At 44.6% G+C, this 18,345-nt stretch overlaps 1 protein-coding gene across 3 annotated transcripts in view; it reads right to left on the bottom strand.

Annotated features, from left to right (window-relative positions):
• The window catches only part of Zbtb40 (zinc finger and BTB domain containing 40), a 70,522-nt gene that overhangs the window by 41,323 nt on the left and 10,854 nt on the right, over window positions 1–18,345 (bottom strand). The gene's annotated exons all lie outside the window — the stretch shown is intronic.

Below are 18,345 nucleotides of genomic sequence, written 5' to 3'. Positions count from 1 at the left end.
AGGGAAAACCAGCTATGGAAGGGCCTGTCATCACTACAGGCTGATCTGGAAGCTTTAATTGCCCCTAAAAGTGCTGGCAAGCAGGACAGACAGACATATAGACACAGACTGGAAATACAATGTCCCAATACTCATGCTGTCATAGCACTGGGCAGGGATCATCACCCTCCCCTTGTACACACATGTCATCTGGTTCACGCTTGTAGATAGAGGCTGCTTGTTTGTTCCCGGCCACCCAGACCTAAAATAATCACACAGAAACCATATTACTACAACAACATGGCCTAGTGGCTCATGCTTTGTATTGGCTATCTCTTATATCTTACATTAACCCATTTCTATTCATCCATGTACCGCCACATGGTTATGTCTACAGATAAGGTTCTGGCTGGCAGATGGCATCTGTCTCCTGTGGTGGCTACATGGCTTCTCTTTGACTCTGCCTACTCTCTCCTCCTCTATCTGCCTTGTACTCCCACCTTGCCCTATTCTGTCCTGCAATAGACCCAAAGCAGATTCTTTATTAACCAATGGTATACTCAGCATACAGAGGGGAATCCCACATCACATGCTTCAGCTGACTCACTGGCCAGGCTTGCCTGTATTCTTTGCTGGGCTTTCCTTATCACTTCTCCAGTTCGAGCCTCCTCTCAATTTCTGGTATACACTTCCAACATCTGGTGTACCAGCTTCCCGGTATTCCTTCTCAATGTCTCCAACCGGAAACCTAAAAGCTTTCTATGTCTATGTCTCCAAAGCTCCCTGTCATCTTCACCACTTTCCAGAAAACCTATCCTAACTGCTCACACCAAAACCCTATAATGGGGCTAGAGAGATGGCTCAATAGTTAAGAGCACTGGCTATTCTTCTAGAAGACCCAGGTTCAATTCCCAGCACCTATGTAGCAGCTCACAACTGTCTGTAGCACCAGTTTCAGGGGATCTGGTGCTTTCTTTTGGCCTCCAAGACTACCAGGCATTCATGTGGTACACAGACATAAATGCAGACCAAATACCCACACACATACAATAAAACAAAAGAAAATCTATAGCTAACTATAGATACCTGTGTATCTTCATACACTAGATCTACTCCTTGAAAACCCCACTTGCCCTACCTGCAATATATGAAAATCCCAGCACCTCTCATTCTTTCATGGTCAGCCTAAGATACCATTTCCATTTATCAAAATTTCTACAATAATCTCATAGCTGATCTCCACGCCTCTGCCTTCCCCACCTTCTATTCAACCACCAGAGTGATCTATATAACACACAGTCAGAACCTGGCATTTCTTTGCACAGATGCCTTAAATGGCTTCAGTGTCAGATCAAAGTCAAGGTTCGTATAATGAACCGTACCAGCTGTCACCGGCTGTCTAACCTCCTCTACATTCTGCTCCTCTGCCCTCAGCTCTGAGTGCACTGCCTTCCTTGCTGACCTAGGAGCATATGTGTACACACGCAATATATGTATATTTATGTGTGTGAATGTGGACATCAGCTTCCTTGGCCCATGAGTTTCCAGGTATTCTATTGTCTCCACCTTCTATCTCCCATAGAAGGACTTGGAGTATAGATGTACTACACATTCAAGTTTTATGTAAGTTCTGGATATTTAAACTCAGGTCCTCATGTGTGTGACAAGCACATTTACACACCGAGCCATCTCCCCAGCTCCTTGACCTGCATCTTAAAAGATGAGGAAGTCAGAAGGGTTGATGCTAAGCTAGTGTGTGCAGGGCAGGTTGTAGAAGGCACACAGGTAAGAAAGCTTCCTCTTGGTCAGGAAGAACACTGGGGTGGAGGCGGTTATAAAAAGATCAGGTGCAGAGTATAAAGTGGGGGCTGGGACAGTCAGGAGATGGGTCTGGAGAGGCACAGTACGATGAACAGGCCATTGGAAGAACTCGGTTTTCTCTCTCTCTCTTTTTTTTTTTCTTTTTTTCGGTTTTCTCTTAAAGGCAAAGAAAAACCCTGAAGGAATTTGTAGTAGAAAGTAACATGGCCAAAGATGTACTTTAAATATCTTATTTCAGTCAGTACCTCTTCTTTTTTTGTGGGGATGGGGAGGTTTGAAACAGGATTTCTGAATAGCCCTACCTGCCCTGGAACTTGCTTGGTAGACCAGGCTGACCTCAAACTCACATTCATCCTCCTAACTCTGCCTCCCAAGTGCTGGGATCAAAGGTGTGCGCCACCATGTCTGGCATCAGTAGTGTGTCTATAGAATTTAAGGAAGATAATTTTGAAGGCATATTCTATTATCAAAGAAGATCCAAACAAACCAATGAGGCTCTGTTGGGGATTGCAGACCCTCAGACCCTGAATTTTCTATGACCCCTAGCCTGCTGGAGTAAACAACTTGTTTTCCTGTGCCTGCAGCTGCTCTGAGCATGAGACCCTCATGAGTTCCTGATGGCAGGAGAGTGGTTTCTGGTGGGCTTGCAGCTGGAAAATCCCGAGAGCTAGGGCAAGGCCATTAGCCAATGAAGAGCCCTATATAAGCTGCCCTGGAACACAATAAAATTGGCATTCTTGGCATTCTTATTTCAAGGATGACCCGTGTCTCTGTCTGTGTGTGTTTCAATCTCCAGGCCCTTGACTGACTCGTGAACTGTCGTGTAGTAGACAGGCAGTACAGTACAAGGGTCTTCACCAGAGATGGAGGCAGAAAACAGGAGAGTCCAAGTGATTTAGGAACTGAAGAGCACAAAGAAAGAGAGAAACACACCCCAGGGCCCTAGTGTGGTAAGGAAGGTTCGGATTACCTGTCTCTGAAGGAGTGAGGACACAGCTCAGGTTTGGGTTTGTGGATTCTACAGTGAAGTTAAATTGGAGCATCTCCAGAAGGTAAGAGAAGGGTAGAGAAACCTCTGTTTATAAGAAGAAACAGTAGCTGTCTTTGTTAAACAGTCAAGGCTGATTCTCCTTTTACCCACCACCAGTTTTTTTTTTCCTGATACCTGAAATGGACATACAAAAGTCCAGGCTCCACTGTGCATACGAATGGCTTATAAGGCACCACAATCCTCACAATAATCAAAAAGCTGAATGATGGAAAAGCCTTGATTAGAGAAGAGACCACTGTCTTCCCTAAGATGGGTACCAGGCAGACACAAAAGATCACCAGGATCAGAGGCCCAGTGCCAATGTCTCTCTCCAACAAGCACGGGTCAGGAAAACCTGTTCCCTGACTGATGAACTGGTGAAGGCCGAGAACCCAGGGCATCCTGCATACATTCCCAAGTTCTCCCTCAGGGTGACTTATATAACCACTTGTACTTCAGTTCCAGAGGCAGGACACCCTCACCTGGCCTCCATAGGCACCAGATACAAATAAGGCACATAAACAGATGCAAGCAAAATACTTGGAACACAGAGTAAATCTTTTTTTAAAAAAAGTTACAAAATCATTTTCAAGAAATGTAGACTTTGTTTCCGCACCTCGACAGTGCTATCATGCCTGGTGTTTGTTAATTCACACAACTGTTTCAGTTTCTTCAGAGAGGATGGCCAGCCATGAGAGCATCTAGTCCTACCATTTGAGTACAGGCTATCTTAACATCTACGTTCTAAAAAGGTACATGACTGCCTGTGGTGGCACATGCCAACAATCCCAGCAGTGAGAAGGCAGGGGATCACCCAAGTCTACATATCAATTCCAGGCCAGCCAGGGCTGCACAAAAGCCACAGAGGAGAAAATCCTTTTGTGCTTCTAAATGCACGAACAGTCCTCAGGGCTGAGTGACAGCAGCAGCATAAACAGCATGGGAATTTGCATCCATCTCATGGTACTTAGAGCAAAAGAAAAAGTTGTAGAAATTTAAAAAAATTTAAGCATTGCTTATGTGATCTTGCGGTCAAGCTATTTAATATTTTTATTAACAAGAAGAAATAATAATGTAATAAGTTGATGAATAAACAGTTGGGCAGATCAATACAGGATCTCTTTTATAAAAGAGTAACAAAGATTTTTATTTATATTTATGTTATTTGTATGGGTGTTTTGCCTGCATACGTAATTACATCACATGTCTGCAGTGCCCATGGCGGCCAGAAGAGAGTGTTGAATCCTCTGGACCTAGAGTTACAGGTGGTTGTGACCCACCATGTGGGTGATGGGAATTGAACCCAGGTCCTTTGGAAGAGCAGTCAGTATTACATAGTGAGTATACAGACACTAGCAAAGTCATAAACTTAGAACAATAAAGGAGGATGGAGGTAGTTATGGCCAAGAACAATCAAGGACAGGCAAGGGCTACTCAATGTATAAGCTGACAATATTAAAAATTAAAAAAAAAAACTAAAACTAACAGGAATGGTAATTTCAGAATAGACCTTTGGCAAAACAGCACACTGAGGTGATATAAAGTCATCTTTTCTACTACTACAGACATACAGAAGTGCCGGATAAAACCCATAAAAATGCTTTTAAAATACATAGTCAAGTTAAAAAAAAATCCCCCAGGCACCTGAAAATGAAAGAGACATCAAAATCAAAGCTAGAATAGTAAATGGGAGTTGAGACCAGGGGCCCTGTGGAGTATTCAAGCTCGTGTACAGGCCCTGAACTTGAAGGACGCTACAGTAACGCAGGCAAGAAAAGTGGCTTCCAGCAGGCAGAAGACAAGGAGTGAGAACTGAGGCCCTGTGTGAAGCCTAGGGCCCAGGCCCATCCCCCATGCTAAAGCAGTGCCAAGCACCAGGAAGCAGCCAGTCTTCTAGACCTGACGCAGAGAACCACACACAGGCCCGTGCCACACAGGCACAGCAAGCTTTCTGTGTCTTATAGGAAACCCAATCTGAGAAATTACCGCACAAACTTGTCTCTGGTATGCATCAGAAGATGCTGGGAAACTTTCATAATCCAAAGCAAAGAGACTCCCACAGAGAATCAGAAAAACCCCCAAAAGGATGCTCACCACCCCAAACCACGTGAGGAAAGCCGGATGAGAAAGGCAACTGTATACAGGGTCAGAAGAAAGTTTCAGAGGAACCTTTGAAGTGGGGGTAAGAAAAGACTTCTTAAATAGTGCCCTAAAAGAAACAGGAGGCTCATATTTTCAGTGTATAGATATCAACAGAGCTCTCTACAAAGATTCACAAACGGGAAGTAACATCCACGAAGTTTAAAGGCATCAAAGAATTTGTAACTAGAAAATATAACAAATTCCTCTAATCTTAGAGAAAAAAAAAGTGAAATCTGCAGAGGAAGGGCAAGCAAAGTGGCTCACAGGTAGTGATGATGTTGTTACAAAATAATGACTCATTTTGTTTACTCATTTTATTCTCATAACACTCAAGGAGACAGACAACTGACCTTTCTTCCTAGCAGATACTAACATTATCCTCTTTACTGATGAGAAGACTAAAGCCCAGAGAAGTTGCTCAATTTCTTCAAGGTCAAACAGAAACCCCTAGCAGAACCTAGGTTTAGGCTGTCACGGGGGTTGGGGGTGGTATGTAATCCATACAGCTGTTCTGGGAAGTTGATCTGGTAAAGAGTTCAGGAGACAGGCAACACACATCTGCCTTGCAGACTGGGAAACATTCTCCTGTGCATACACACAGGCCTATTAGGAAATAGCACTCACTGAGTACTGTCTGGTAGTAGAGAGACAGAGAGCATTTGAAATGTCCAAGCCTGAGAGAATAGAAATGGAAGCTGTACACCACGGAAGACAGGCCACCAGACAATACCCAGTAGTGATTAAAAATAAAAACCAAACCAGCAGGATGAGACATAGCAGGCAGTACCATGAACACAGGTTACAAACATGTCAAAGGACATTATGTATCAGTCAAGATCTCTCTCTCTCTCTCTTTCTCACACACACACACACACACACACACACACAGCCACACATAGAACACACACAGCACACATGCACTGGGGGTGGGGGTACGTAGGAATAGTCACAGAAATCCATTCACTGCCCATCAGATTAGACAGAGCTGAAGAGAAAGGTACTCACTTGAGGAGAAGTCTGAAACAACTGCTCACAACAGACAGACAACAGGAAAGGAAAGCTAAGACTGTAGAAGACAGAATTCCAAGCCTGACAGGCATCTGCTGGGAGCATGGAGACATGCTGAGGACACGTAGGAAAATATGCCATTTCTGAGAATTTTCTAAAATTAAAGAAAGGGCTGGGAAGACGGCTCAGAGCATTCGAGTGCATGCTGTGCAAACATAGGGATCTGAGTTGAATGCCCGGCACTCATGTAAAAGTTAGGCATGACCATGTGTGCCTATGATGCCAGTGTTGAGAGGTGGGGAGTGGGCAGAGACAGGCAAATTCTGTTACCCTAGCCCATATGGCAAGCTCCAGATTCAATGAGAGACCCTGTTTCAAGGGAATAAGTCATCAAGTGATAGAGCAGGATGCCTACAACACTCCTTGGCTTCTGCTGCATTTCTAAGAACATGCACGGACATGTGCAACCTCTCAAAACAAACAAAGTGACAGATAGGCATATGCCTTTAGAATAAAATTATAAAATATTAACACAGAAAAAGAATTTAAGCAAACGAAAAAGCATCATGAGAATGGCAGACACGTTACTAACTTCTCAATCATGGTAATGGTGTCAATAGAAATGGAGAAGCCATGTTCTCACCTCTACGGATAGGTCTATAAACCAAGCATGCACAAAACAACAAAGTACCAGTTGAGAGGAGCCTCAAAGTGTGAGACTAGGAAACAATCGGTGACAGAGTTGCTGTGAGGGAAATAGAAGCAGAGAAGAGATAGGTAAGAGAAAGAGAGCAATAAAGAAAGCACAAAGCTCCCAGCTCAGCTAAATAAGAAATGCTGGAAGTACTGAGAACTGGAACCTCTTCTGTTGGTGAAAATAGAAAATAACTATTTGAGAAATCGCACACTTTATACTGATGGAGAGACCTGTCTACCCAACGTCATGGACACATTTTAAAGAAACTGCCAGAGAAAGCAGACACAAAAGAGCACCTGACTAGATGGTCCTGCATACAAAATGCAAATGTAGACAAAGCTGATCCTATAATAAAATCAGGTGGTGGCATCAGGAAGCCATTGCTGGGCACAGAAAAAGACAGAATGAGAAACATGGGGAAACTGGCAGAATGGAGATGCTCTCCATCCTTTTTGGGGGGCAGTGGCAATTCCTACACTACATAAACAAGTACTCTACCACTAATTATCCCTACCCCTATCCCATGAGTTGGATTTTATAATCAAGTCTGCTAAATTTCATCAAATACAGGCTGGGTATGATGGTGTATGCTTTTAATCCCAGCACTCAGTAGGCAGAGGCAGGTGAATCTTTGTGAATTCACAGTCAGCCTGGTCTACAAATCAAATTCCAGATCAGTCAGGGCCACACAGTGAGATTCTGTCTGTCTCAGCCTGGTCCCATCCCCACCCCCAATTTTTTTCAAACACAGAATACTTAAGATCACAAATGGTGACCAACGATGATGCACACCTGCAATCCCAGCTACTTGGAGGACTGAAACAGAGCTTTGAGCTCAAAACCAGTCTGGATAACACAGTGAGACACCATCTCCAAAAAAAAAAAAAAAAAAAAAAAAGACCGAGCAAGACAAACTGCTGATGCTGAGGGGAGTGGTCTCAGACACCAACTCTGGGAATGAAATATCAGCAACATGGAGGCTAAGAGAAGCGAGACCAGACTCATTTTCTATGAGTCAGAAGATGCCCCAAAAAACGTTGGCCTGTTAACATACATGGTGACATATAGAACATAAGGAAATAAAAGTCAAGACTAGGCAAAGCTCAGCAGTAGGATAGTCCTTTACCTGGCATGCATGACCCTTGGTCTGATCCCTTAACAGTGGATACAAAGAAAGGAATTTACAAACCAGAGGTATAAAAAAGGATAAGGAAAACACGACTAATTCAGTAGGGAAAGAGTGGAAATGAACGCAAGGGAAGTACACTAAAGAGAAACTAATTAAGATGGAAGCAATAAATCCATGAGTATTATCACAACAAGTGAACAGTTGACAATTTTGTTAAGAAACAGGGATCCTCTGCTTGAATTTTAAAAGCTATATTATGTATTGGCATGCGAGTGTGTTTGCACTTAAAATAGAGTCATGTGTGTGTGTCTACCCTTAGTGCAAGCATTAATGAATTAGCTATTTTTACTACCAAGGGAGGCTGTGAAATCTCTAAACAGTTTTGAAACTAACCTCCCGACTTAAGTATCTGTCTTTAAAGAAACAAACTATACAGCCTTTGCAGACCACTTTGGGAAAATGGGCTGCAGAAAGCCCAGAGCTCTGGCTAAGCTACACTTGAGAAACAAATTACACATTCTATACAACCTTTGCAGAACAGTTTTTCCACTATGTTACTAAGTAAATGAATGCAATGAGCCATGCAGATGTGACCTGGAGGAGGGAGCAACAGAAAGTCCGAGAGGCTAAGCTACACCTGCCACAGCTTCCAACATGCTTTTCTGCTTCAGCCTAACTCCATTTGCAGGAAGTCCCACGGAGAGAGAATAGAACACTCACTACAGTGTGATTTGGGAGGTAAAGAAACTTACAGCTGATCACTGAGTGCTGAAATCTCTAAGTCTTGAAGATTGACACAGGAGCAATATAAAGTATGTTACAAAGCACTTGCAGAAATTGCTAGGCTGAGGAAATTGTCAAAGGTCCCATGGGGAAAACGTTTAAGCAACAAGAAAGAACTCCAGAAAGAAGGATGCTTCTCAAAGGAACACTATTAAAGCCTCAAGAAAAGGCTATACTGACTCAGAAAAAAGACGCCAGACAGAAGAAACTTAATTGGCTGAACCAAGTGCTGTATAATGACCCAAAACACAAATGGGAATTCAACACAAAGTAGAAAACTAGGCCAGCTTTCTAAAAGGGGCATAAAGGATATTTATTTAAATTTCTATCCTGACTCCTTCCAAAGAAGATTTGGAAGTCTCGGGTTCCTTACGTTCCACAGAACACAAATCAGAGAAGGCAAATGGGGCAAAGTCACGTTTGGAGGGAAGGTGACATCTCTCTAAGGAACGTGGAAGGAAATAACGCTGAAGATTCCAATGTCCACATACACTGCGAAATTGAAACAGTTCTGCCCTCTACAGTGGCAGGCAAGTGAAGGAAGGCCTCTGCCGCACCACCAGAGAGCGGAGCACCGGATCCCGCCTCAGGGAGGCAGCCCACACACCACCAACTACTTGGCACACCTTAGGTGCTGTGTGGGAGCCAAGACCCTGGTCCACAGGGAGCACATGGTCCACCCAGCAGCAGCAAAACTGAAACAGAACTCTCAAACTGGCTCAGTCTGTAAGAGACCAGAGAGAGGAAGGGAAGGAGAGAATGGATGGGCATGGTCTCCACTGAGCAGCTAGAAAAGGGAAAAGGGTAGAGCTGTAATTGCCACTTAAGTATGACCTCAACAGGTGAGGGCAAAGGTCAGGCGCGCTAGCCAGAGGAGACACTCAGGCCCATTTCTTGATCCCACGGCACTGAACCAGGCACTGGTGACAGAGGTCTCCAATACAGCATGTAACAGCAGCAGAGTGGATGTGGCCAAATACAGAGTAGAGAAAAGGGCACCTGAGTTCTGCAGGCAAAGTCTCCAAAATAGGAAGAGTAAAACTGAGTCAGAGCCGTAGGAGTGAGAGGAAGGTGGGCCCAGCAGAGGGACCAGCAGCAAGGACAGGTGACCTGATATCCTACCCACACTGTCTATCAGGCGCCAGCTGCAGGTGCCCAAAGACTGGATTTCTACTGGAGGAGGGAAAGGCTATTCGAACTCTTGGTCAAAGATCGCCAGTTTGGATCCCCTACTAATTCCACCTCTTGCTTTATTGTCTCTAGTGATAATTCCCGACTCCTCTGCAATCTTGCCTTCTGTCTCACTGCCTGGGCTCTGTGGTAGCCAGAGAGCTGAGGGACCTTGGAGAGCCCTTTCAGTTACTTTCGCGGTGCAGGAGTTCATTACTTCATCTGTCACGTACTCCTGTCACACGACCAGATGACCTTAGTCCAATCTCCTCCTTTCCAAGGGAGTAGACTGAGGTCCTGAGAAGCTGAGCTGCTCTCTGATCCTAGTCGGCCTTAACCCTGGGGCTATTTAGTATCTCACAAACAACCAGAGCCAGGTGAAATAATCGGCACTCTCAACATAATTAGAGCAAAGATCACACACTCGGAAACAAGAAATGGGGGCTTGCTCCACACGAAAAGATGATTTAAAATGTAAGGTATCTGAGGAATCAGCCGAGTTAAAAGAGAAGCCCTGGCAATTATTTCTGAGAATGCGAGGAGGATTGGTGAGGTTAGAAAAGGGTAACTGTAGCTTTCAGCAGGCCTGGATTTCTCAAGTTCAAAAGCAGCTGTCATTTGGTATCTTCTCTAACACTGAGTGCTGATAGGCAGAGCTGCAGTGTAAGGAATTCAGATTTCCCTGTGCTACTCTGGGGTTCACGGTAGTGTCTCTCACGTGGAGTTGTTGTTTCTAATGTTACCATCACCGTTGACATCATTCTGCCCCAAATGTAGAGCAACACCTCAATGGGCCAGCGGTCTTTTGTAAAGGTCACTGGGAATTCCAAGCAGCCAGAACAGCTTCAGAGAACTCCAGCCCAGGCACAGCACATACCTTAAGGGACTTGGGAGGCTATCTCCTGAGCAAGGAGATGCATAGATACATAGCTTGTTTATGTACTAGGATTTACAGCTCACAATCCCATCTACCCTTGTGTACAGATGCAAACTAAAGCACCAAGATATTAAAGACCCTGGGAAAGGACCAAAGAGCTAATACTTTAGGGCTAAGTCCTGAATTAAGTTGGGGCCTCAACATGCAAGCCATGGTTATGTGGTCTACAATGCACAGCCATGCTGGTTGCTAAGACTTAGCTCTCCCTCTGCAGGCAATTTTCCCACGAACTGAGCTGTCAACTACTGGTTACCTACTGGAAGCATCTCCAGTCTCTCCTCCAGGAGACTGGTCAGGGAATCAACCAGATCTACCACACAGCAGCTCCGAAGACCTTGTATTTCTCTTCCCTTTCAGTCTCCGTTTATCTCTTTGTTGAGGTTCTAGGGATGGAACTAAGGGCTTTCTAGGTGCTAACTGAGCAAATGCTGTACCACTGAGCAACAGTCCCAGCACTTGGTTTCTTAACACAGGTTCTTGCCATACAACCCAGGCTGGCCCCTCCACTGCCACTATATCTGGTGACCAGTTTTTCTAAAACTGCCAAATCATGCCTCCAGTCAATGTTAACGACATCCTGGTCTTTCTTTTTCATAGTCTACCAGTTTATACGAGGCTGTCACTTTTCAAAGAATCACTAACAGCCACCATAATGATGTACCACACTATGTTTCTAAGCACTTCTTAAGCTCTTTCATACTAACAACCAAGTAAGCATTAAACTCCGTTCACAACAAGGCCTTGACAGTGAAGATGTTAAGTAGCTGCCCAAGGGCACAGGCAGTCAATACAGGCAGTGAATGTGTCTGACTTGAAACTCAAGTCCTCTCATCCACCAGAGCAACTTCTCAGACTTTAATGTGCCCAAGAATCACACGGGGATCTTGTCAAAGGAAATTCTGGCCCAGAAGTTCTAGTGTGAAGCCCGAGATTCTACACTTCTAATAGCTCAGGATGACACAAATACTATGGAGAAGCCAGGTACTGTCTGCCACGGCCAGCTTTGGGCAAACAGCTCCATAGCCTCTTGGCGCTATCCCAAGTGCCTCTGGCCTGCATTCCAACATCCTGGTCTTCCAAGATCCTCTCACTTCCCTGGTTGCTGCCAATCTAACTTGACCCAACGAGGCTCATTTTCAGGGCAAGCTATTCCTTACTTAAGCAGTCACTGGGACCTGGTTAGGCCTCTGAAGATGGCACACACAAGCCATAAATATGCAGAACTGAGCACAGTGAACAGATCTTGGCTCATGCCACTATACATGACCTACTGTGGCATTTCTTCTCTAAACACAATGCATCTGTCTTCCTCCACACAACTCAGCAGCCTGCTAAGATCCTCAAAGCTGCCTGTAATGGCATTCAAGACCACTATTCTTTTTTGTGGAGTCAAAAATTAAAACTCAATATTGCACGCTGCCTTGGAATTTAGCAATACTGGGAGGCTTTCAAAAAACCTAACCCCAGTTCCTCTCCCCACTCAGCTCCAAGTCACTCAGCAGAACAATTTTCCTATCAGAGACCACGTGCAGCTCCTAGTTGTCTCTCAGTACTGGGTTTCAGCTCCCCCAGAGTAGCTGAAGAAGCCGGTCACATCTTCTGAATACTACAAAAGCTGCCTCCCACATGCACTTGGTACATGGGCTCCTGCAAACTGCACATTGTTCTCGCCCTCCAACTGTCAGATTTTCTGTGTAGGGCTATCCCCAGACTCCTAGGACAGGAACTCCTTCTCATCAAGGGGGTGGGCAGGAGGAAATTAAAACATAGTTTTCAGCCAGTCCACTAGACCTGCCCTCTTCCATATCCTTGACTCTCAAACACCAACGCCAGGAGCATAGTACTGTCTTGTGTATGCTAAGCATTTTCCACCTCCTGTTTAATTCTCCTGTCATCCCCATCAGATAGAAAGTTACTATCTCTATTTTACAGTAGAGGAAATTGGTATCCAACAAGGGAACTTGGCCAAGACTGCACAGGAGTCATTAATGTTAGGCACAGCTCAAATGCAGATCTGCCTGGCTCCTTATCCTTAAAATATTATTTATTATTAGAGAGTGGGGAGATGTCACATCATACATGTGGAAGTCAGAGCACAACTCTGTGGAGTCAGTTCTTTCCTTTTAGCTTTATGTGATATCCTAGATAACTGTCATAGCCTAGAATAACCCGAGAAAGGGGGTGTCAGTTGGGGCACTGCCCAGATCAGACTGGCCTCTGAGCATTTCTGTGGGAAACTGTCTTGATTGTTAATTGATGGAGGAGAGCCTGGCCCACTGTGGGCAGCTTTCCCCAGGCAGTTGATCCTGGGCTATATACAAGGAGGCTAAGCATGAACCTGTATGTAAGCCAGCAAGCAGTTCTCCTCCATGGTTTCTGTTTACAAATTTCTGCACTGGAAAACTCAAGTCTTCAAGTTCCTCCACTGTTTTCTCTCAATGACAGACTGTAAGCTGAAATGAACCCTCTCCTCCTTAGCTGCTTTTGGTCAGTGTGTTTTATGACAGCAACAGAAAGGGAACTAGAACATATGGTGGATGGGATGAAGCCCAAGTCACCAGACTTATACAGTCAGGGCTTTTCTCCACTAAGCTATCCTCTCAGCCCCTGGCTCCCTGTTCTCACTTAAAGCCTCAGTTTATCTGGTTGCCAGGGCTTCTGGGATCCCTAAGCCTCTCCCAGGAGAGATGAAATGCTAGCTGCCCTGATGGGAGCGCCTCCGTTTGAGGAGCCTTACTGCACTTTGCTGGAGACTGAGTGACGCTATGTATCTAGGAAAGTGCTCCTGGCATAGGCCAGCTAGCTGGCTGCCAAGAAACTTCCCCAGATGGCTTGAACTTAATTTACCAAAAGGTCTGACTTGGCTATCAGCCTTACAGATACATACACTAACCTTGCAAAGTCTCACAGTTGGCTGGACTTAAGAAACATAAATAACTCAATATAAATCAGAGAATCGATTCATAATGTGAGCTATGCCTATTCTTTGCAGTTATCTGCAAAAAGATGCAAGTAGCTGGAGCAGAAAAAAATCAGAAAGCCCTTTACAAATCACAGAGAGAACAACAAGAAGTTGGCTATATGGAACTGACATTTAGAGAAAATCCTGAAAAATCACTTGGTCATTAAAGTAAATGCTGGGCTCCAAATTCAGCAGGCAAGTTTTGGGATCAAAGTGCAATGCCAAATGACAGTGTCTTGTTCTTCCCGCCACTGATGTCCCATACTCTTCTGCAGCCCAGTCTCTCCTGTGACAGGTGCACACAGGACTCTGTTGAGCACTGGCCATGAGCTGAGGTTTCGATGGCTCCATCAGAACGCAAGGAAGATCCTCACTGACTTTGGCCAAGGCCTTGATTTGCTCTGAGCATCTATTGGTAACAGATCAGATCTCTCCTTCTTCCAAGTTGCCTAAGCCCAAGGAAGCTCACTTCAAACTCATCTTCATCCTGTTCCCTTTCAGGTTGCCAACCACACACTGGCTGCAACAGACTCGCCCCTCATTCCCTCTCTGCTCCCCTCACCTCACTCCTCCCTGGCTTTCTCCACATGCCTCACTCACTTACTACTCAGCCCACCTTCCTATCATTCATCACCAGATTAAAACTAGGAAATGAATGCATCAATGTATACCACCATGAAATGATCTTTATAAGAAGGTGATGAAAGCTGGGTGTGATGGTGCCTTACCACACAAAGGCGGAAGGATAGTGAGTCGGATCTCAGCAAGGACTATCAGCAAGTCATTCATGTACCTAAGTAATGTTAGGGCCAGAATCAGGATCCTGGCTTCTGGATCTTATGTTTGTATTTGGATCAAAACTAAAACACCCAACTTCTAGCAAAACAACAGAGGCCCTCAGCAGGGAGGGCTCTGTGTCATGGCATTGGACGTGGTACACAGCATATTTTTTATTTCTTCTTTGTGATTAAAATATCAACCACTGACACTAGAAGGACGGCTGTCACTCTCTCCATCCATTCTGTATTCAATATAGTACACTCTCCATCCATTCTGTACTCAATATAGTACACTCTCCATCCATTCTGTACTCAATATAGTACACTCTCCATCCATTCTGTATTCAATATAGTACACTCTCCATCCATTCTGTACTCAATATAGTACACTCTCCATCCATTCTGTATTCAATATAGTACACTCTCCATCCATTCTGTATTCAATATAGTACACTCTCCATCCATTCTGTACTCAATATAGTACACTCTCCATCCATTCTGTATTCAATATAGTACACTCTCCATCCATTCTGTACTCAATATAGTACTCAAAGGTCTAGCTAGACAATAAGACAACAAAAGGAGATCAAGGGTATACAAACTGGAAAGGAAGAAGTCAGACTTTCACAATCTGCAGATGACAGGATAGAATATATAAGTGACCTGGAAACTTCTACCAGGGAACTCCTCCACAAGGATGACCCCAGCTAAGAATCTAAGCAATAGTGGAGAGGGTGCCTTAACTGCCCTTCCCCTGTAATCAGATCCATGACTACCTTAACTGTCATCACAGAACCTTCATCCAGTAACTGAGGGAAACAGATGCAGAGATCCACAGCTAAGCATTGGGCCGAACTCCTCAGTTGTAGAGATGGAGGAGCAATAATATGAGCAAAGGGGTCAAGACCATAATGGAGAAACCCACAGCTGACCCAAGCTACTGGGAGCTCACTGACTCCAGATTGACAGCTAGGGAACCTGCATAGGACTGAACTAGGCCCTGTGAATGTAGGTGACAGTTGTGTTGCTTGGGCGGTTTTGTGGGGCCACTGGCAGTGGAACCAGTATTTATTCCTAGTGCATAAACTGGCTTTTTAGAGTCCATTCCCTATGGAGGAATACCTTGCTGAGCCTAGATACAAGGGGAAGGGCCTGGTCCTGTCCCAGGTGATGTGATAGACTCATAGAACAGAAACACATCGCATAGAAATCGTGGATCTGAAAAGGACGGCATAGAAGAATTAGCTTTCACAATAATGAAAGACCAATAAGCCAACCAAAAGGGAGCAAAGGACTGAACAGGCGTGTTCGTTAGGCTGACCAAACAGCCAATGAGCACCAGGCTGCAAGGGAGCAGACAAGGAGAGAAAATACAAGTGCTGCTGAGCATGCAGCAGGGCTGGAAACCTACAGAGTGCAGGCGGGCATGTAGATGGTGCAGCCGCCTTGGGGAACAATTTGGAAGTTCCTCAAAAACCTAAACACACTCACCTGATGTGTGATGCACACCTATAATCTGCCACTCAGGGGGCTCAGGCACACAGACTTTGTTTCAAGACAAAAAGTAAAACCCCAAATGTCCCAGCAGCTCCATTGTTGGTAAACACACGAGAGAGCTGAAAACAAACACCCACACAGAAACTTCTGCAATGGTATGGCCTGGAACACGAAACACAGCAGGCAGTGCCAAAAACCTAATGCAAACACATCAGCACAGCCCACATCTACAAGGTGGGATAACATTCAGCCATAGAAAGAAGTGCATGTTTACCACATCCTACACACTGCACGAGAATGTCCACACAAGGAAAACCTCATAAGAACTGCAAAAGGGAGAGTGGTTACCACAGACTGCAGGGAGGAAATGAAGTCTGAAGTAATGGTTACAGATATTTAACCACACAATTTAAACTGAAGTACATCTAAATAAATTAGATCTAATAAATTACATTTAAATAAATTTTCTGGAAAAAATTAGACACTTTAAGAGTTTTTAGTAGTGTGAGGGAAATGCTGCTGCTTCTCCAACACAGTTTACTCACTAAACATTTACACTCTACTATGTAGCAAGCTTAGGAAATAGGAATTTCCTAAGTCAGAGGGGAATTTGCTTAAGTCTAGGGTGGGGTTTAAGGCCACACTGTGTAAGGAAAGAGTAGTCACAAAATCCTTACACTGCCCACAGATGCCCAAGTGCATCTTTTTCTGAGGGAAGGAGTTCTCTCTCCCCAGGTGTGGCTTAGTAGTCAAACCAAACTACAGTGTGGTATGAATTCCAATTGAAAAACAAAACTATGTTACAAATCCTGGAATCTATGTAGCTGTTTTCTCGCTCCCAAACAGGGCTTACTGAAAGGCTGGGTGAGCACAGTACATGCAGTACATACTCAATCACTCAAACAGCTGCCAGCACCAGCATCAGCACCACTTCCTCAGATCCTCAAGGAAACAGAGGAGAAAAGGGGGCTGGAGAGATGGCTCAGTGCAGAAGAGCACATCTGTCCTTCCAGAAGACGGCGCCTCACAACCTCCTGAAACTACACTTCCAGGGGATCCGATGCTGCTGGCCTCCACGAACACCTGCACAAACATATACTAGACTACACATATGCACACAATTAAAAATAAATGTTTAAAAACTATTTAAAATTTTAAAGATAAAATTAAGGATCACTGGGAAGGCTGGTTTCCACAACTCCAAGCTGGGGGCAGGCATCGGATTCCTACCCTGCCTCTAACAACCAACCAAGGCAACTAATTGCTTTTCCCAGATTCTCTCAATTCCTAATGAAACTCTTCTTGAGGCGTTCTACAAAATACAACGATGCAAAAACATCAAAATGGCATAGCAAACTGTTTAGACCCTCTTATCGTCTGACTAATTCATAGAAACAAGCGATTGTGCACGCCTATTACAACAGAAGGAGGCTCTGCAGGACTTAGGTGCCTTTCTGGGCACGCTGCTCTGATCCAGTTCATCCCAGATTACTCTTCACAGACTCCACTGCAAAATCCCCTGAGCAGCCCGGCCGCCTAATGAGCAGCTGGGGATTGTGACTGCATTATACTTAATGCCAACTTTTCCATCTTGCAGTCAAGAGTCTCAACAAGCAATCACTGCTTTAATGCTTTCAAATCCAGCCTCTTAGGTGTACAAAAGACCCTTGGCTTTGCCACTGATAGGCCTTTTGCTCTGACCTGAAAACCTGGATGACTTACAAGTTCTCATAACTTGATTATCTGAATACATCTTTCTTCGGCAGGGACTGCATCTGGACTACACATTTAACCCAGATCAAAACTCTAAAACTCCAAATCCCCATCTAATGTACAAATGAAAGTGCTCTGGCAGGGGCCCAGCAGCCCACTAAGTGCTGTGATTCTAGAGGCTGTGGGCTCACCAGTAAAGGTCTGGAGTGTGCCCCCTAGACATAGCGGCTCAGGGGTGAACACCAGCTTGGCCCTCTAATGAGCTAAGATTTGAGGCAGACTGATTATTCTTGGGAACTCAGTTTCCTTCTTGGTATAACAGGGATGACTTTAGGGCTTGCCTCATGAGATGTTTCAAACTGATATAAACCAGCAGCTCCAGCAGCCTCGCAGACACTCATCAGAGTGAGCAGGTATTGCCCGGCGCAGACCACTGCTTCAATGAAAGAAACATAGAAGTTCCCCTGCTGAAATGTTTGTATTTATTACTGAGTGTCATCGTTTTTAAGTTCTATTCTTGTCTTTGATACATGTGTCAGATATTGTTCATGGATTTTGAGAGCAAAGACCAGACAGTCCCACTGTTCATCTCACACAGCTGTTTGGGATGAAAGCCAGCTAATGAAGGGAGAAACTGGGTAGTGTGAGGCCTCTCTTAGGAGCACAGGCTATGATCTGAGGAATTTCATACAAAACTC

The sequence above is a fragment of the Chionomys nivalis genome, chromosome 11 (assembly GCF_950005125.1).
Source record: "Chionomys nivalis chromosome 11, mChiNiv1.1, whole genome shotgun sequence".
Taxonomy (NCBI): Eukaryota; Metazoa; Chordata; class Mammalia; order Rodentia; family Cricetidae; genus Chionomys; species Chionomys nivalis.
The sequence above is the reverse complement of the archived record's forward strand: the minus strand, read 5'-3'. Positions and strand labels throughout refer to the sequence as shown.